This window comes from Ochotona princeps, chromosome 3, assembly GCF_030435755.1.
Source record: "Ochotona princeps isolate mOchPri1 chromosome 3, mOchPri1.hap1, whole genome shotgun sequence".
Lineage (NCBI taxonomy): Eukaryota > Metazoa > Chordata > Mammalia > Lagomorpha > Ochotonidae > Ochotona > Ochotona princeps.
The window spans coordinates 48988317-49010038 of record NC_080834.1 but is presented as its reverse complement, the minus strand read 5'-3'; the positions used below and the strand labels follow the sequence as shown (position 1 = coordinate 49010038).

The 21722-nt window shown below is 38.0% G+C and overlaps 1 long non-coding RNA gene across 1 annotated transcript in view; it reads left to right on the top strand.

Annotated features, from left to right (window-relative positions):
* The window catches only part of LOC131479909 (uncharacterized), a 341735-nt gene that overhangs the window by 23126 nt on the left and 296887 nt on the right, over positions 1-21722 (top strand). Inside the window, exon 2 of the long non-coding RNA XR_009245161.1 lies at positions 19514-19573. This is a non-coding gene — a long non-coding RNA (uncharacterized LOC131479909). The remainder of the gene's footprint in view (positions 1-19513; positions 19574-21722) is intronic.

The window sequence follows — 21722 nt, the reverse complement described above, 5'->3', positions numbered from 1 at the left end:
TGGACAATTGAGGAATCTATTTTGGTGATTTCTTCAAAAAACCAGCACTTTGATTTGCTGATCTTTATGTTGTTCTTTTGGTTTATTTCTTGCCTTATTTTGATTATTTCTTTGTTTTCTGCTAATTGTAGGATTACCTTCTTCTTTGTTTTTCTAGTTCCTTCTCATTAATGGTGGTCCCAATTACATGGTGCATTTCTAATTTCTCCACATAAGTGCTGATTGAAATGAACTTTCCTTTTAATGCTGCCTTCATCATGTCCCATTAGATTTTTTCGAACCTATTGGAATTCTGTGCCCTCCAATATTTTGTTTTCCAATGCTTTCTCAATATTATGGTAATTCTAGCTTATTATTTGATTGAATACACTGTTGAACCCAGGTTCTCTTCCTGTGCCTCCTGGCGTCTCATAGCTCCTATATTCTATCCTTTACTGGTGTTCCTTAATTCCAGAATGCTTTTCTTAGCTTGACACAATTTGCATTCCAGTTTTTCAACTGCTTCATTTTTAATTTTGAAAGTGGTTCCAGTTTGGAGATTCTTTCATCTGCCTCACTCATTCTATTATTGAAGCTTTCCACTGAATTTTTAATTAGCAGTGTTATGATTTTTATTCCTTATAATTCGACTTGATTTTGTTTCAGTGTTGTTATTTCTTGTCTAACATAATTCTTAAATTCCTTGAACTTCTGTAGATGCTTCTTGTTCTTTTTTTCAGGAACTTTGTAACACTGAAAAAAAATTCCTTATGGCCCCCAGTTCTTGATAACTCCCTCAGTCAGCTCTGAGGTTGACAAAGGCTTTTGCTGCTTTGTGCGGGAGGCATCAGTAATACACTATGTGCCTCTGTCTCTTCCTTTACTCTTGATTATTGCAACTGCAATTAGCAGATTCTTCTCCTTAGGCCCATTTGTAAGTCTATGTTGCCCTCAGTCTGGGTACTGATCCTATTCAGTACCCAGTTCTTGGTTTGCAGTTGCTTGTGCCACTCCAGCAAATTTCAGTCCCAGGCTCTCATGCAAGGCTTCCACCATGCCCTCTGTAGTGCCAGCCCCTGGCTCAACACTCTGTACCCCTGTGGTCCTGTGCAGTGGCCACAGTGGGCACCTGGATGTATTTTGTGTGGAACTTGTAGGAAGCCAAATCGGTACTTTTTTTTTGGTTCAGGCCAATGTGCTGAGCCAGAAATGAATTCTTTCCTTAGCACATGTGCAACATTTTTGTTTCTCCATCCCTGCTACCTTTTTCACAGTACACAATACGGTACTGAATATTGGACTGGTTGGGGTCTGAGGTGTGAAATTCATCCTGTTCCTGCACCTGATTGTTTGGGATTTGCCACTGTGCTTCTCCTTGTGGTTGGATCACATATTTCAGCAGGAATGTTAGTTCTGTCATTGTTTAGCTGCTGAGTTCCAGCTGCATTCCCCTTCCCATCTGACCACTTACCCATGGAATGCTGATCACTGATTGTTGCCAAAGTACCTGTTTACTGTAACACTGCTCTGCTGGCTCTGCCTCTTTCCAGGTTGCCCTGGTCTCCAGGTGTCCCTCTGCTTTCAGACTTGGTCTGTGCTTTACCCTGGCTAATGCTGCTCTGTCTGTTCAAACCTATGCTTACCCTTTTGCGCCATCTTTACTCCCCGACAAATCCTTTATATCTCTATATGCTTTCCATTGGCCAGAATTTTTTATTAGTTGTAGTCTTCATTTCACATTGTCTTCTAAAGTAACTGTCAGGGAATAGATATTCTTGAAACTATGCTGGATTTGATGCCTACGTGAATCTTCAATTCTGCTAGACTGGAGTGAAGGAAAGGTTAATATTGGGGTACATCAAACAGCCTAAGAAGGTTTTGTGGGTGACTTTCCCCATTTTTGCAATGTAGAGAAAGTGTTTAAGGAATAATAAAGCTCTGGTACTCCCATTAGATCTTTTAACAACTACCGACGTTGAACCTCAAGTAGTGTTCAGGTAGAATATTTGAAACAGTGTTTCCCGGTATTCTGTCCAAAGATTATTTTGTATGAGCTTTCAATATTGCTAGTCTCTGAGAAGATTGCCTACCCCTGGCTAAGGTCATAATGAGAAGTGTTCAAATCCAACCAAGAGCAGGTAACAAAGTTTAGTTTAAAAGCATGGTGCTGTAGTTAACATGTAATTTTTAGATCAGTAATTTTAATCATTTCAGCTTTCAGAGGAATTATCTTTAATATGGCAGATTACATACAACATATAATTGAAATGTAGACTTAAAATTGGTGATGAATTAGCAAGGCTTAATAAAAAGTGCCAAAATTATAACAAAAATTTCACCTCAGGATGTAGTTTCACGTAGATTTCTTGTTATGGGTATATTTGTGTGCTTTTGAAAAGGTTTGGCCTAAGATGGAGCTGTTACATTTCTCTTAATGCCAGTGAAACTTGTCCATGTTTTAAGAGTTTTTTTTTTTTTTCTTTTTTTTGGAAATAGAGTCACCACTCTGTACCTTACAGAAATATTGTAATGAATCATTTACTCTCTCTCTATATATGTGTGTGTGTGTAAATATATATACACATATACATAAAATCATTTTATATCGTGTGTGTGTGTGTGTGTGTGTGTGTACAATCATCCAGAAAGAATATGTGAAACCACTTCCCTTCGGAGCTCATTCCAGTAATGTCGGATCATCACATCCTGACTCTGTCTTCGTTTTCATGGCCTGTTTTGTCTTGGTAATCACTCAGCTCTGGGTGAGTCTGTGCTTAGCCTACTTTATTCTGTTTTCATTTCAGTTAAGTACAATATTAGGGCACTAACATGGACAAAAAAGAAAGACCATATTTAAATTTCTATCAAAGAATGCTTTTTACACACTTCTCTTTGCATTAGGTCACAGTGCTCAACTTCAAATTATTTAGGCTTTTCAAATCTCTTAAAACATGATTTTAATTTTTAAAACTTTACATGTAATCTGTAATGTGAGGATCTGTCTAAAATATGTAAAAGTTTAACTTGTTGAAGTTTATTTACTAAGTACATAGAACTGTAGCAGAATTTGTATTTTGTAAAGATTTATTTATTTGAAAGACAGCTTTTACACATAAAGATGAAGAGATAGAGAGGGGGAGGGTCTTCCGTCCACATATGGGTCGCAGTTGTCCAAAGACCTGTGCTGTCCTTTGCTGTTTTCTTATGTAGTAACCAGGGAGCTAGAATGAAAGTGGAACAGCCTAGACATGGACCTGCACCCATTAGGGATGCTGCTACTGCAGGGTGGAAGATTAGCCTGATTAGCCACAGCACTGGCCTCTATAACACATTTTTTAAAAAATACAATAAATAGAAATTTATCTTGAGTTTTAAATGAGATGCAACTGGTCAGAAACTGTTATCATTTGCTTGGCTTGGTGTGCCTCATTACCATTGTCCCTACTCTGCAGAACACGATTTATTACAGAAAGACTAATGTGTACGATACATGTGCAGCACTAAAAAATTTAAAAGAGAAAGCATGTAAAAACAACTTCAGAAGCTGACTTTGTAAACAGCAACTTCATTAAATCTTTTTTAAAGATGTATTTATTTTTATTGAAAGTCAGATATACAAAGAGGAGGAGAGAAAGAGAGGAAGATCTTCTGTCCAATGATTCACTCACAAGTGAGTGAACAGCCGGTGCTGTGCCGATCCCAAACCAGGATCCCAAGCCAGGATCCCAGAGCTCTTCCAGGTCTCCCACTTGGGTACAGGATCCCAAGGCTTTGGACAGTTCTCGACTACTTTCCCAGGCCACAAGCAGGGAACTGGATGAGAAGTGGAGCTGCCAGGACTAGAACCGGTGCCCATATGGGATCCTGGCGCATTCAGGGCAAGGACTTTAGCTGCTAGGCCACGCCGCCAGGCCCTGACTTCATTAAATCTTATATTGAGGTATTTTGGGTAGTTACAGTGATTTGATATGTAAAATCAAATGAGTTCATATAGTCATGATTTGGGCAAGCTAAAATATTTTTGGTTTATACAATTTTGCCTGTTAAGACACATCATAAGAGGAATTGAACTTTTTCAGATATCTTGAGAATCATGCAGGAATTGATTAATCATCAAGAAAACTAATAATTGGAAGATTGGATGAGTATCTGTTCGGATTTAGTTTGTTTGCTATACTTTAGATATCTCTATCTGACATTCCTTCGCTTCCTGGGCAATAATCTAAAATTGACAAGAAACCAACATAGAACCCATTCAACGTTAACTGGGGACTTGATGCTGAGCACCAAAATGACAGCATGTTGACAAGATGTTCCCCTGTTGTCTGTGGGGAGCTGCATGGGATTCATCCGTCTGCCCTGGATCACCCATGTCTTGGTCTTTCATGTGTGGCAGCTGTATCTTTTGCATGCTTCAGATCACATTGGTCTACTCTGGGCATGTGTGAAGATTGTGGAAGTCCTCTGGTCTTTTGCAGTTCGGTTCTGGATGATTTTGTTTGGTTTAGAGCTGCAGATGGTTAAGAAAATCATAGCACAAGTCAGATCACCAGGGGTTTGCGTTTTAGAGCCCTCTTTAAGTATAAGGTGTATTTTCTGTTTTTTCTTCTTCAATAGGATTCCATTCACTAACAATACCCTTCCTTGCCCACCCTGCAGAAAAAAATATAATAATAAAACAAACAGAGAAATAACAGCAATGAAACACTTTAGCTTCTGTTTCATGACTTTTCTGGTTTTTTTGTGAAAAGTTACATTCATGTAATTTAGAATAATGATGGTACCTCACAGAGAAGAACAAGCTTATTACTCATGGGAAATTTACAAATGGCTGTTGACTTTCTCAGGTTGCTAAAAACAAAGCAAATAAAGTTTTTGTACTGCAGATTTAACGTGACTCTCTTGAGGTTGACACACATCAGGGAAAGGATGAAGGTGATGGCAGGAAATACCATCTGGTAAGAGAAATCTGTTCAGTAATGGAGGAAAGCTTCAAAAGAAACGGTGGAAATTCTCATGTTGGTAGTGAAACTCATGGGGACAAAGTGCTAAACTACACTCAGGAAGAGATTAATAATACTCTAAAATGGAATGCTTCCCATGTTGCTGAGAAATGCTTAACAAATAGGTTATTGAACTGAAATTTTGAGATTTCATTTGCTAAGTTCATGTGTGGGGCAAGTCAACGGGTGTGAGATATTGGATACTTCAAAAAGTTGGGAGAGGGCCCAGTGCTGTGGCCTAGCAGCTAAAAGTCCTCGCCTTGAACGCCCTGGGATCCCATATGGGCTCCGGTTATAATCCCGGCAGCTCCACTTCCTACCCAGCTCCCTGCTTGTGGCCTGGGAAAGCAGGAGAGGACGGCCCAGTGCTTTGGGTTCCTGCACCCGTGTGGGACACCTGGAAGAGGTTCCTGGTTCCCGGCATCGGATCGGCGCACACCGGCCATTGCGGCTCACTTGGGGAGTGAATCATCAGACGGAAGATCTTCCTTTCTGTCTCTACTCCTCTCTGTATATCTGACTTTGTAATGAAATAAATAAATCTTTAAAAAAAAAAGTTGGGAGAAATGTAATTAAAATGTCTACTTTCATGAAAAAATGAAATTCATTCATAGCTTTTTCACAATAATCTTGGTATTTGAAAGAAGAATCCCCCATATAAGAAGATTCTTCATATTTTATAATGCATAACTATCTTCATCTTAGCAAGATTTGGTAGCCTGTGGGTATGTAGCCAATTCCATAAAAAGCCACGATGAGCCCTAAGTTACTGAACACAGAGAAAGTAGTAGATGTTCAGCAAAGATACGTAACTACAATTGAGTTCTAAATATGTAAGCACAATAGGCTTAAATTCTGTTAGAAGAGGAGCATATCTGGCTATGTGAAACACTTTAATCATACTGCAAAGCCTGAAATAGATTTGATGACACACAAAGATGGATTTTAAATGAGCAAAAATGTAGAGGAACATGGCAGGTTAGAAATGATGAGATGATAAGTTAGATTTGATTATGGCAAGATTGACTAAGCAGCTGTTGAGATTGGATAATGATATGTGAGTTCCTCATCATCCTGTAATATGTTTCCACTAATACAGATTAAGAATGTCTGAATGAGCTATAATTATCTCAGTGGCTTGTGCATAAAATGATTTGCTTTTGTCAATGCACAAAAATTATTAAGTAGAAAATTATTTTTGAAAAGTTGTATAAGAAGCTCAAGAATAAAGACAGACACGTTGGCACTCATAATATTTATGTGAAAAAATACTTAAACTCTGTTTTGTTTTGAAGATTTCAAAATCCAAATTGCTGTTTACAGGGCAGACAAGGGAAATGTGGTGTCAATTATTCTGACCCTCTTGCAGAGTTTGTGCTCCAGGTGTCCAGACCACAAAATGGAAAATGCAATCTCTGCCTGCCTCACATAAATACACTACTAAGATCAGCCTGTCTTTTAAGTGCCTGATTACTATTTAATTACAAAGAATTTCCTTTTAAACAGAGAAACCCAACAATACCACCACCAACGACACAACAGAGCATTTCAGGGGTTGGTTACCCATCATATCCATGGAAAGAATTTGCTCTATCTGATAATTTTGTATGAGATGTTTATGAATTGATAGTCTCATTTCATTACAAATACTCCTTTTAGCTGTCTTATGAGAATGATTTTGTGAAACACTCAGGCATACTTACGACTATAAATGAAAAATACTTCTATCTATGAGGTATTATTATATAAGCCTTTTAGAGTATTTTCAGATAGGGTGTAGTGTTAAAGCTGGAGCAAACAAGTATGTATTTAAATCCCAAGTCTGTGATATTAGACTATCTCTAGGCATGCCTATCACTTTATCTGAACCTCTGTGTATCCATCAGTAAGATGAAGTTTATGATTTCTACCTGAGCAGACTGCTGAGAGAATTAAATGAGATAACATGTGAATTGCCTTCTTAGAATATGTTAATGAAATATGATTTTCAAAAAAAAATCACAAATAAAGTCAGGATAAATTATGTCTCTTTCATTTGAGAATATGGAGTAAGTTTCACTCTTCAGGAAAATACCACATTTGAAAGTCTTTTTCGGGCCCAGCGCTGTGGCTTAGCGGCTAAAGTCCTCACCTTGAATGCACCGGGATCCCATATGGGTAATGGTTCTAATCCCAGCAGCTGTACTTCCCATCCAGCTCCCTGCTTGTGGCCTGGGAAAGCAGTTGAGGATGGCCCAAAGCCTTGCGACCTTGCACCCATGTGGGAGACCTGGAAGAGGTTCCTGTCTCCTGGCTTTGGATCGGCACAGCACCAGCAGTTGTGCTCACTTGGGGAGTGAACCATTGGGTGGATGATACTTCTGTCTCTCCTCCTCTCTGTATATCTGATTTTGTAATGAAAATAAAATAAGTATAAAAAAATTAGGAAATATTATAAAAAAGAAAGTCTTTTTCATTTCAAAATATTTTTTTCTGTTTATCTATTTTAAAGTTTATTCTCTTACTCTGAGGGCAGTACAATGGTTTTAATACTCATGTTATACTTCTAAAATAATTTTTAAAGACTGGCTTAATTATGTTATATTAACAGGGATTAAATAAGTCACTGGTTCTCTCTGTAGCATTGAATATAAGGGAAAATATAACCTGCGTTTTAGCAAAAATTCAGAACTCTCATTTTGCTGTATTCACAATCTAATTCCCTGCTACATTTCTAGTTAGGAGAACACATCTTTGCAATTGTGGCTGACATGGCCAGCAGTGTAGTATAGTAGGCTAAGCTCCTGCCTGTGGCTCTGGCCTTCCCTATGGCATCAATCTGAGTCTCAGCTGCTCCACATAAGATCCACTTTCCTCCTTAGTGTCTGAAAAACAGCAGAAGATGGCTCAAGTGCTTGGGACCCTGCACTCATGTGGGAGACCTGGAAGAAGCTCCTGGCTTTGGACAAGCTCAGCTCCATGTGTTGTGGCAATCTGGGGAGTGAACCAGTGGTTAGAATATATTTCTCTGCTACTCTGACATTCAAATTATAATTTGAAAGTAAAATATTAAAAACAATGGTGACTGAATAACCATGAGGAACAATTCAGCTTAAAATTTGCCATTGAAATACCGTTACAACTTCTTTTACCTTGTAATTTCCTGTTAGAAGTTAGAATAATACAGGCATGATATTGTTAGTTTTTCATCATTCCTTGCTTGCCACATGCTATGACAAGAAAAAGTTAGGTGAGGTTATCAAAATGAAAAGAAGATCCCTACTCTATAGGGAGTGTTTCATTTTATAGTCTGCTAACAAATGTAAAATATAGAAAGCTAGATATGAGTGAATGACAAGCATATCACAAACTTTACAAAATCAAATAACAATTAGAATTTTTAATGAGGCTCTATTTGTTCTTCCTCTACTAAGGTAAAATTTATTTTGAATTCCTTTTGCCTTTTAAAATGTAATATCCTGACTATTAAGTTAGCATGAACATCAAAGAAGTTTATTTTTCTTACTGATACATACATGTATTTTAAATGCAGTCTTATTTAATTAAGTATTATTCCTATAGAAATAACTGTTATTCTGTTCTCCATTTTCCTTACTTTTTATGTAAGTTAAGTGGAAAAGTAGTGACTAAGATGATGGAGATTTTATTGAGGTCATAAAAGCATTGATAAAGGAGGAATTTCCCTTATGGCTTCAAAGCACATTTATTAAGCACTTATTTGTGTCTGGTGCTTTCATACCTATTCACCATCATTTTTATTTCAACTTAGAGTTTGGGAGACGAAGCTGAGAACTATTATTTACATATCTCAAAGTCAGTTCTCCAACTCCACATCTCCTTGGATCTACACTCTTAGAGGGATGAGATTTTTTCAGCAGAAACTTCTGATACTTTTCATATTTGAGAATTAGCAGAAATTACTATTCTCTCAAGAATTTTTCACCAGCAATGTGATGTTTATAATTACTGTTGAAGTTTCACTGAATTTATTCTTAAGCAACATTGCTTAGAAACGAAGCTGAATTAATATCCCAAAGAATCAATGTAGAATAACTTATAGGTATAGAAACTCCCTGCACTTAAAATCCATTTCATTGTTTGAAACAAAATGAAAATGAACAGATATTCATGAGACTGCTTTGAAACATCTTGAAGAATGGAATTTAAAAATAAGATCATTTTGATGAAAGAAATGGAAATCCATATAAATATGTATAAAAAGGAACCTCAAAATAGTCATGAAAAAGTCATAGGCAAACAGTGCATGAATTTCAGAAATTCTCCTTAGCTCACAATTTTAATTTTCACTACTTTGTTACTTAGAAGACTTCTGTAACAAACACAGCTGTGTATGCTTTCATTTTCCACAGTGGTAGTATTGCTAGTTAAAAGTTGAACACTAACCTTTAAGAATTTTCTTGCATGTACTTCCATAAACAATGTCTATATTTCAGCTAGTAAGACAAAATGAAAGAATTAGGACGTTACATACATGTTAAAAAAAAACACATGCTTGGAGTCAGAACAGTGGCATGTATGTTAATCCTCTAATTGCAGCACTGGTTCTGGCATTCCTGTTCAAGTCCCAGCTGCTCCTTTTCTGATCAACTTCCCTGATAATGACCTAGGAAATTAGTCCCTTGCAATGACATTATATATATTTTAAAAATTGAAATTTAATAGATAATTGTCATAAGAGTATTAAAATAACTAATATGAGCATATTTAATCTCAATTTCCTAACTGGACTGTGATGTATTCTGATTTGGACATGTCTGAGCATACATTATGAAATGAACCTCCTCATATATTCTAACATATGCATCTACTTTGGTTGGTAAAAGCAATAAAATAATCTCAATTTTGAGAACAAATAATTTTCACCAATACTGCTGTATAATTCAGACTTCACCAAAATGATAGCACTGTATATATATATATATATATATATATATATATATATATATATTTTTTTTTTTTTTTTTTTTTTTTTTTTTAAATCACGACACAATGGGCCTGGCACGATAGTGTAGTGGTTAAAGTCCTTGCCTTGAACACGCCAGGATCCCATATGGGCGCCAGTACTAATCCCAGCAGCCCCACTTCCCATCCAGCTCCCTGCTTGTGACCTGGGAAAGCAGTTAAGGATGGTGCAAAGCTTTGGGACTCTGCACCTGCGTGGAAGACCAGGAGGATGTTCCTGGTTCCTTGCTTTGGATTGGCGCAGCACCGGCCGTTGTGGTCACTTGGGGAGTGAAACATCGGGTGGATGATATTCCTCTCTTTCTTTCCTCCTTCTCTCTGTATATCTGCCTTTCCAAAAACAATAAGTAAAATCTTAAAAAAAGATCACCACACATCAGCTTTCTTTTTTTTTAATTAAATTTATTCATTGATTACATTGTGTTGTAATTACATATAATCTGGGATTCTCCCCCCCCCCCACCATGGTGGTTTCCTCCACCCCGCTGCATAACCATAGTTCAAGTTTAGTTGAAATTCCCTCTCTGCGAGTATTTGCCAAGCATAGAGTCCAACATCCCATAGTCCAGACAAGTCCAACTACTTATTGGGAAGACCCTTTCTGGTCTGAGGGCAGAGTCAGCAGAGTATCTTCCCAGTCAAATAAAAGCACTAATATACCATCTGCAACAATTAACATCATTATGGAATTAATTGACATGGTATTGAGCAGTCAACATGTTAAAAATAAATGCGATTTCTTAACCACTTTCTGTGACCCCCCATTCACAGTTCAATTTTAGTTAATATACTACAAATGACATAATATCCATAACATAACATGATATGCTTAACATCATATCATCTTAAATTAAGGCAAACATGTGGTATCTAACCTTTTGGGATTGGTTCATTTCCCTTAGCATTATGGTTTCCAGTTTGGCCCATTTGGCCACAAAGAACTGCATTTTGTTTTTTTTAATAGCTGAGTAGTATTCCATGGAGTAGATGAACCATAGCTTTCTTATCCAATCCTCTGTTGATGGGCATTTTGGCTGTTTCCATGTTTTTGCAATTACTGATTGTGCTGCTATGAGCATAGGAATGCATGTTGGTTTCTCATAAAACAAGTGTTCTGGATATATTCCTAGGAGTGCTACAGCTGGGTCATACGGTACGTCGATTTTGAGTTGTTTGAATATTCTCCATACTGATTGCCATAGAGGCTGTACCAATCTGCAGCCCCACCAGCAGTGGAGTAGGGTTCCTTCCCCGCCCCCCCCCCCGCAACCTCACCAGCAAGTGTTGTTGGTGTTTTTCATGTGGGCCACCCTTACTGGCGTTAGGTGGTATCTCACTGATGTTTTAATTTGGATTTCCCTTATTTCCAGGGAGCTTGAGCATTTTTTCATATGTTTATTTGCCAATTGGGATTGTTCCTTTGTGAAATGTCTGCCCATTTCTCATGCCCATTTCTTGAGTGGCTTGTTTATTTTGGTGTTTTGGCTGTTTTGTAATTCTTTGTATACTCTGGAGATTAGTCCTCTATCACCTATGTAGTGCGCGAAGATCTTCTCCCATACCATGGGCTGCTTTTTTATTTTGTTGATTGTTTCCTTTGCTGTGCAGAAGCTTCTTAGTTTGATGAGGTCCCATTTGTTTATTTTGGTCTCGATTTCTACTGCTTTTGGTGTCCTTCTTAGGAAGTAGGGACCTACCCCTAGATCTTGCAGAGTATTTCCAACATTTTCTTCCAAAAGTTTGAAGGTTTCTGGATGTAAGTTTAGATCTGTTATCCATTTAGATTTGATCTTAGTATATGGTGAGAGATATGGGTCTATCTTTTTGTTTCTGCAGGCTATCAACCAGTTGTCCCAACAGCATTTATTGAACAGACCTTCCCATTTGCCTGGATTATTGTTTGTCCTTTTATCAAAGATTATTTGACTGTATCTGTGTGGGTTCCCTTCTGGTGTTTCTATTCTGCTCCATTGATCTTCCTCTCTATCTTTGTGCCAGTACCAGGCTGTTTTGATAACCACTGCCCTGTAGTATGTCCAGAGGTCTGGGACTGTGATTCCCCCTGCTAACTTCCTGTTCTTCAGGATGGTTCTAGCTATTCGTGGTTTTTTGTATTTCCAGATGAACCTTTGGATCATTGTTTCCAGTTCCATGAAGAATGTTTTTGGCAATTTGATTGGAATTGCGTTGAATGTATATATTGCTTTTTGCAATATAGACATTTTAATGATATTGATTTTACCTATCCAGGAGCATGGGATGTTACTCCATCTTTCTAGATCTTGTTCAATTTTTTTTTTCAGTAGTTTGAGTTTTCCTCAAATAGGTCTTCTACATCAGCTTTCTTAATACACTTACGTGTTTGTATATGGTTACTTTTTGTTAATAGGAAGCAAGATAGATAACAGATCTTTAACCTGTATTTAGAAATAGTGCCAAATGAAATGAACTGAATACACAGAGTATTTCAGTTGCTGTCCTAAATAAATTCTGAAGTTCAAAGTTTAACCTGAAATTGCTTTCTCAAGTTTAGCTGTAGCCAAAGTCCATGAAATGACTTATGTCTGTCAATTGTTGACCTAATAGGTTTGTCCTTGTTAACGCTTTTTCTTTTCATAGTACATTGTGTGTATAATATAGGTGTTATTTTCAGTGGGCTCTGACCTGTGATTAGGCAATCACAGGAAAAACTGATGTTTATATATATGTATGTGTGTGTGTGTGTATATATATATATATATAATATTAGTATGCCATCAGTAATCTATTGAATTCAGCATTGGTAGGGTTATAGAGACAGTATACTGAGGTTAAAGGCAGGAAATCAATGAGTTCTATAAATGTTACAGTTACTATGTAAGTAGTATACAAACAGGAGTAAAGAAACTTAAAAAGAACTTCTGTAATTGATACAGGATATGAAGAAAGTAGTATGGACAGATCTGGAATAGTAATGGAATTTGGATGATGTAGAAAATGAAGCAGTGTGAAATTTTAGAAACTGTATAAATTTTTTTTTTTATGATTTTTGCATATTTGATCAGGATAAGAAGGGCCAAGGGCTAGAGGAAAGTGAGTGAGGCCACAAATCTGACCTTCTCTTTTTACCTTCCGGTATCTGGTGGTAGGGGGGAGGAGAGAGATAAAGGGAGAGATACAGGGAGAAGCCACACCCAGCCTCCCAATCATCCCAACCATCCCAGGGTCCCTGATATGGGGAATGATCTGAGATTCCTGCTCAAGTGGTTTTGATAGTTCAACAGTTTTGTATTGCTGCTGATCTTGCCACTCCAATCACGATGAAATCTCTCCAGACTCCACTGGCTGACATAGTTCACTTTAGAGTCTCTGTTTGCCCAGGTATTCACTGTCAACTCTTTGCTGGAATAGTTGATTGATTTATTCTGTCCTCTTGTCCTCTGTTATGGTATCAGTTGTCCTCTGCAGACTCCAGTGTACTGCCATATCCTCCATGTGCATCTGGATATGCTGTCCACTGCTCTGTTGAAGCCACTGAGGAGGCCCAGCTCTGACATATGCATTCTTTTTTGGGGGGTGGGGGGTTGAGGATTTTCTTTATTTCTTTTGTTTTTTTCACATTTTACATTATTATTATTATCATTTTCATTTTGTGATACAGTTTCATAGGCTCCTGGTATTTCCCTTACCTCAGCCCCAATCCCCCCACCTAGTTCCCCTATATCATTACTAAAGTATAGTTCTTCATACACAGTCATACATCCGTCATTGCGGGCATGGACAATGGCAGAGAGTCCAGCATCCTATTGTCAAGATATAGTAAACAGTTTCATTGTAAGTCCATCTTTGTCTGGAAGTAGAAATGCATACTACATTGTATTCTCACATCTGGATATGTTAGTCTCCATTTCACAGCTACTGTACATCCCCTCAAATGATAAGTTATAGTACAAAATCAACAATAGAGAGAAAAATAGAAATTTATAATGCCATGAAGTCAAATAACATGTTACTAGATAAGACAGTCTCCATTACACAGCTACTATACATCTCCTTAAATGAAAAGCCACAGAACAAAATCAACATCAGTAAGAGAAAAGAAATTAACAACAGCATGAAGTTAAATAACATGCTACTAAATGACTAATGTGTAGCTGAAGAAATGAAAATGAAGTTTTGAAGACACATGCAATCCATGGTCAGACCATGGAACCTGCAATTTCCTCCATGGTTGGAGTTCTGGGTCCGGTGGTTCAGTTGGAGGGTGTCCCAAAGAAATTTCATCTGAGGTGATCCCAGACCTGATTCTTCTGTCTGTCTGTCAATATAGAATCCAGCAACGTCCGTCGCCCAAATCGGCCTAAGTGCAATTGCACTGTTAGTTGCAACTGCTGAGTCAGCTGGCTCCAGCCCTGTCTTCTACACACAGTAGTGGGTGTTAGAGTTCAGCCTAATCCTGCCCACCACACTCAGCAAACCAGTGGGAGCTGTCGCCTAGTCAGAGTGACCTGCAATAACCCCCATCAGGTGAAGCAGTGTGAATTATTAAACATCTGAGTTAGTGGATTGACTGGGATACTGCTAACCAAAAGGAATAGAAGGGAATGTTGAGAAATGTTTCATGCTGTCATTAGCTACAGTTTGTATGAAGTGTATACATGAGGCATGAGAGTGATGTTAAATAGGTAATTACATAAGTGGGCTTACAGCTCAGAAGATGGAACAGGATCATAAGTAGGTATTTGTTGGTTATTGGCATTCAATTAATGCAATGTTAATTGAGGCAATATATTGAGAGAAAGAATAACATTAGGAACATTAACCTTTAGAAATGGGTAATTAGGATGAAGAAAAGAACAAGGAAAGAGCTCACTGAAATAATGTGGTGTTGCCACTGGATATTCTTGGGGTAATTTACATATTAGCTTCCATTAAACAGTGGAAGTGGAAGTGGAGCAGTAACATAAATAATAATAATACTAACAATCATAATATATTGAAGTGTTAAAACAATGAAGTCCATGCTCTGGTTTGAAGAATTTCACTATATGGAAGAGGGGAGCACATTGACTAGAGATAGTCACATGGTAGAGGAGTGTATTGATTCTGAAGAGACACACAAATCTGTTTTTGAATTATGAGAAAGTAGCTGTTAGAATGAGAGGCTGAAAATGTGGAAGGGTTGGGATTTACTCATGAGGCTCATACAGGGGGAGCCGTCATCATGATGTGGCACCAACGAGAGGACCTCAGTATTTCAAAGAACATCCTGTTCACTGTAGCTTACATAAAATCTATGTTAAAACAAATGGCCAAATATATAGGTTACTCTCCTAGTCTCTGAATACAACCTTATTATCCCCTTGGCCCACTGCTTTAACAAATGGTATCATAGTCTACTTTGTTACTCCCACAAAAATCCTGAGATGGCCTTTCTTCTGCCATAGAACCTTCTCTAGGCATCTGAACTGCTGTGCTTTTTGTCACTTTCTTCTGCTTTCTTGCTGGAAGCATGAGCAAGATTGGACCCCAGCATTAACCTTCTTCATTAGAGCCAAACAGCCGTCACTCTTCAGTGTGATTCACATAGCTGACAGAATGTTATTATTAGAAGGTGAATTAAGTCAAGTCCATAGGTGGTTGGAACTCTTTAATAACTCAGAGTGAGCAGGTGGTAAACTACAACTAATAACATCATTATGAGAATTTTCCATTGTCTATATTAGTTTTGTCATTTCCTTCCTTTATCCCTAAAATAGCAAAGACATTATTAAAATTTGAACAGACTATTTCAAATGTGATAACTGATAGACTTTTGAAAAGTACATTTGATATCAATGTGGGAGTGTTTCCATGATAAACACTTGATTTCTTACTAATGTCTTCTCTGGAATTAATAATGAAAAATAATTTTTTCATCACTTGTGAATTATTTGACCACGGAAATCCTAAAATAAGGGAGACAATCTTTCCTAAGATCATGTCTGACATTATTAACCAAATCAAATGACAGGTATTATTAATGTTTGTACGATATTTTTTAAGGATTAAATCAGAGTGAAACTTTTAGGAGAAAGTAGAATACCATAGAGACACTTCAATATTTGCTATTTTTTGCCAGACTCTAATGCCACAACTGAGATTTTTATTGTGGAAGCGAACAGGGTAAGATCATAATGCAAGACAATGAATTATAAAGTTTTTCTAAGGGATACATTATTGATTTCTGAAGAGGGAGACTTTTGAGAAAAACCGGTAGATATTGTATCTACTGGACAATATTTCCTTCAAGAAAATTGTATGAAAGAAACCAAAGAGCCTGGCTACAAAACTTGGTGATAAAACTGATTATGGTTTTTTAGTTGTAATTTTGAAAAGATGACACGAGCACTGTATGTAATGTGGCTCTTTACTAGAAGCAGAAACACGAATTTTAGGTTGACACATTTCCAAATAATGTGTGTGCATGTGTGTGTGTATATATATATTTTGTAACTCCTGTAAAAATCCTGAGATTGTCTTTATATATAAAAAGCATGTATATATATACACACACACTATATATACATATATGTATATATGTTATGTAATACATAAATTACTATATTCAAGTATATATTTATTTTATGATACCCACCATAAAGTTCTCCTTATAGATAAAGTATATGAGATGGAAAGAATGATGCACTTCAGTCATAGAACATAAAAAACATTAAAAAGCATTAATAAAATTCAGTTTTATTGATCACCAACTAGACAACCTCAGGCTCAAAGCTTAGCTGAATTGATCTCCCCTTTAAGCTGGATAGGGCCTGGTGCAGTAGCCTAGTGACCAAAGTCCTCCCCTTGAATGCACCGGAATCCCTTATGGGCGCCGGTACTAATCCTGGTAGCCCTGCTTCCCATCCAGCTCCCTGCTTGTGGCCTGGGAGAGCAGTCGAGGATGGCCCAAAGCCTTGGGACCCTGCGCTTGCGTGGGAGACCTAGAAGAAGCTCCTGGCTCCTGGTTTTGGATTTGTGCAGCTCTGGCCATTACAGCCTTCTAGGGTGTGAATCAACAGACTGAACATCTTCCTCTCTGTCTCCTCTCTGTATATCTGACTTTCCAATAAAAAGAGAATAAATCTTCTGAAAAAAGATTAAATAAAGAAAAGATGAATGGGATAATTCTCTTATGTTCTCTGATGGGCACATTGTTAGTTATTTTAAAAAGTTTTAAGTTCTAGTTATTATGATATTATTACGATATGCGCAGCTAATTTCCACAATCTGGTTCTTTTTATTATTATTATTAATTACGTTGCATTATGTGACACAGTTTCATAGGCTCTGGGATTCCCCCATCCCCTCCCTGTACCCTCCCCCCCAACCTGGTTCTTTACCGTGAGCCTAAAACACCAAACACAAGGAGGTATCTTAGGTTTATTCCAGTGGGGCAGAAACACGCCAGGGTCGTGGGGAGGTGAGGAGGAAGGGGAAGGAGAAGAGGGAGATAAAGCCGCACCTGGGGTCACCTGCAGGTGAGCCTGCAAGGTGTGGGGGCGGGGCTTGGGAGGGATTGAGGGTTGGCCCCAGGGGATTGGTGCCTGAGGCTGTCACAGGTGATTGCCTAAGAATGATTGGTAAGTGGGCGGAGCTGGGGAAGGGGCTGGGAAATTGGCGGCGGGATTCTCAGGTGAAATGCCAGATTGGCGGGTGGCTGGACTGGCGGGAATTTCGTGAGCTGTGAGGAAGAGGAAATGGCGCGGGATCCAGGGTGGGATATTCGAATAACTCCTTACACACATTATATGATTTGTATTCTTGTTTAAGTTAAATTCATCTCTAACTCAGCATCCTGAATATCAACTGAGGTAACTTAGAGAGAATTGTTACTTAACTGTAGAAGCAGAGGTTTTTACTAAGTGAGCGGAGGCCATGAGCTGTGTGGGCAGATTCCTGAATATCTCAGAAAGAAAAAATCATTTGGTATATGGTAAACGTATACATATCTTTTATCTTAATTATTATAATGTTGGCAGAACTTTGATTTTGAGTGAAACTTGGCAACTTGGTTGTATGTTCACTGCCTTTTTTGATATCTTTTTTTTCCAGATTTCAATCGATGATTTTACAATGCAGGAAACTGTACCAGCTGTAGCAAGTGAAAGTCACTCGAAAAATATTAATAGTTCTTAAGATTAATGAACCTAAGCAGAAATGTGATTACATCTTTTTAAGGAGACATGAAAATGAGGGAGAACGAAGGGTGTTATAACACTTTTGAAATTCAGTCTTGCCCTTTTATACTTTTTTTAAACATTCTCACTTTAAGCAAAACATTAAACTCAGCGCCAAATATGAAACAGTAGTTAAGAAATGATTTGCGGGATGGATCTTAAGGTCTTTATTCTGTTCTTCCATGTGGAATCTATTTAGTGATTTGCACATGTGGAACTTTTAATCTCTGCAACATGTTTTTAAGCTTCACGCTGAGCCTGGAAATTGACACAGATTCAGATCAGTAAGTAAATAGAAGATTCCTTTTAAAATATTCAATGGAAAAAAACTATTTCAGATTTTCAAAGCTTTTTCTTTGCACAATAGGTTTATTTACATGTGAAAGCTGTTCAGATAGTTAGCTAAAACTTTGGAGGCCAAATATGCTGCAAAGGTTAAAGAAAGCACATTGGTAAACAGCCTTAGCTCTTGGTAAAACTGCTTTTGGAATTCTTGATAAATTTCCTTCTGTGTTAATTATGAGTGGAAAAGTATATTCATATAATGCTTTGAAGAAATAAGATCGTTAGAACTAAGCATTCTAACTAAGGATTCTTCTAGTATGTTTTTACTGTCCCAAATACTCAACTCAATACCTGGCATGTTCCAGAGACCTTGGTAATTTAGCATAATACCCTGGGAAGATGATGAGGCCTTGAAGCTTAGCATCTTGTCACAGTGCAGGCTCTAGCTAAGGTCTTAGCTCAACTATAACTTCTTTCTGGAGCCTACTATGTTTTCATCTTTTAAAACTACTGATTTTTTTTTTTTTTAGCAAGAACATGTACTTCTGATTTTATAAAAGTATTTGACGCTGCTAGTGTTATATCTTGCAATCATGGCCTTAAATACATCTGCACAGGTGTTACAATTGCTAAACTTATAAAGGAGCTCACCTCATGCATTTCAAAACAAAGATTTACCCTGAAACATAGTGTAATTTTCCCTCAACAGTTCGTCAAATGACATTGAAAGTAAGAATGTGCTGGTGTCCTGCCTTGGTTCTGCTTGAGGGAAGTGGGGATTCACTGCGAATGAAGTGCTGCTTTTACCTGCAGAGCCTGCCTCCTGTAGATCAGGGCTGAGGGTCAGGACGGGCAGGCTCCAGGGTGCCTCCTAGAGCTTCAAGTGATGTGTGAACAAGGAAAAAATGTGCTACTTTCTAAACAATCTTCATATTAAATGAAAAGTATGAATCTGAATGGATTCATGCAGGAGTCAAGCATGAGTCTAATTCCAACGGAAATCAATTTTTTAAATGATAGATAAATTACATTTTATTTATTCTTGTAAATCAATTTTTTTTTCAGATCTTCAGGAATTTTACCTGGATAAATCCCCAAATGACATTCTAAGCATCTGTCCAAATGGTGAGTGAAATGGATTGTTCCTGGTAAATAGTTAATACAAATTAGAATTACTGAAGTCAGAAACTTGAATTACTAATCTTATGCTTTAGTTTTTTAGTTGACTAATAGTAACTTATTTTTATGTATGATTTGTTTTTATATTTATTGTATAATTTATTTTATAATAATAATTTATTTTATTTATAACGAAGTATTTTTATTTCACTTAAAATTATCGAAAATGTAGTCCTGGAGTTTTTGAAGCTCTTTGAAATTTTCCAATTCTGAGATTCCTTCTTCTCACTCATTGCATTATTAAGGCTTTCCACTAAATTTTTGATTAGCTGCATTGTGTTCTTCATTTCTTATGATTTGTATTGATTCGGTTTCAACGCTGCTATTTCTTGTGTAACATAGTCCTGAGATGCTTCTTGTTCTTTCTCAGAAACTTTGTAACACTTTACAAAAATTCTTTATGCCCCCAGTTCTTGATAACTCCCTCAGTTAACTCTGAGGTTGACAAAGGCTTTTGCTGCTTTGTGCGGGAGGCATCAGTAATACACTATGTGCCTCTGTCTCTTCCTTTACTCTTGATTATTGCAACTGCAATTAGCAGATTCTTCTCCTTAGGCCCATTTGTAAGTCTATGTTGCCATCAGTCTGGGTACTGATCCTATTCAGTACCCAGTTCTTGGTTTACAGTTGCTTGTGCCACTCCAGCAAGATTCAGTCCCAGGCTTTCATGCAAAGCTTCCACCATGCCCTCTGTAGTGCCAGCTCCTGGCTTAGCACTCTGTACCCCTGTGGTCCTGTGCAGTGGCCACAGTGTTGCCTGCTCAGCCTTTCTCCTGCTGCCTCTTCAGCAGTAACTGTGCTTAGGGAGACATTTGCTGTCCTAGATCAAAGGGTTGTTAGTGGCACAGATTTTTTTTTTCTTTTAAGATTTATATATGTTGGGCCCAGCGCCGTGGCCTAGCAGTGCTGGAATCCCATAGGGGCGCCAGTTTTAATCCCAGCAGTTCCACTTCCCATCCAGCTCCCTGCTTGTGGCCTGCGAAGGCAGTCAAGGATGACCCAAAGCCTTGGGACCCTGCACCTGTTTGGGAGACCAAGAGGAGGTTCCTGGCTCCTGGCTTTGGATCAGTGCAGCCACTGGCCGTTGTGCTCACTTGGGGAGTGAATCATCAGACAGAAGACCTTCCTCTCTGTCTCTCCTCCTTCTCTCTGTATATCTGACTTTCCAAGAAAAAAAATCTTTAAAATATTTATATATATATTTTTTTTATTGGAAAGTCAGATTTACAGAATTAGGAGACAGAGAGAAAGATATAGCAGCCTCTACTTCCCTCCCTCAAGTGTCGCAGTGGCTGAGCCAAACCAAACCAGGAACCAGGAGCTTCTTCCATGTATCCCACACAGGTTCATGGTCCGAACGCTTTGGTACATCCTCTACTGCTTGCCCAGGCCATAAGCAGGGAGCTGGATGTAAAGTGGGGCAGCTGGGTAATGACCTGGTGCCTTTTTCACAGTACACAAAATGATATGGGATGTGGTACTATTGTAGGTCTGAGCCGTGAAGTCCACCCTAACTGCTTGGGCTCTGCTACTCTGTTTCTGCTTATGGTCAGGTTAAGCACATCAGCCGGACAGGATGGGCAGTTCTATGGCTGGGTTTAACTCTTGAGTTCCTGGTTGAACTCCTTTTCCCAGCTGGTCAGCCACCCGTGAAGCTCTGACTGCCGGTTTCGGCTAAAGTCCTGCTCTCTGCAGTACCGCTCTTCTCTCTCTGCAACTTTGCAGTATCCATGGGTCTCCAGGTGCCCCTCAGCTTCAGCCCATTATACAGTATTGCACCCTTCTTCACCTTGTCCAATGCTTCTTTGTCTGTTTTTACCTGTTCTCAATATGCCATCTTTGCTTGGGATACATCTTCAATAGAATTTTTCAAGTTTTTCAGGTAAGTAAAATGAAATTGTTCTTCTGATTTATAAATACTTGGATGGAACTGAGAAGTAATTGCCTTGGAACTTGCTGCCTAGTTTTTTGATAACCATTGATGGGAAGTCCTTTCATTCTGTTGAATATGACATATCTGTAAGGGAGGTCATTGCACGTCTAAGCTCATGATCTAAAAAAGTTCTTAAAAATTACATTGACTGTTTTTCTTAGT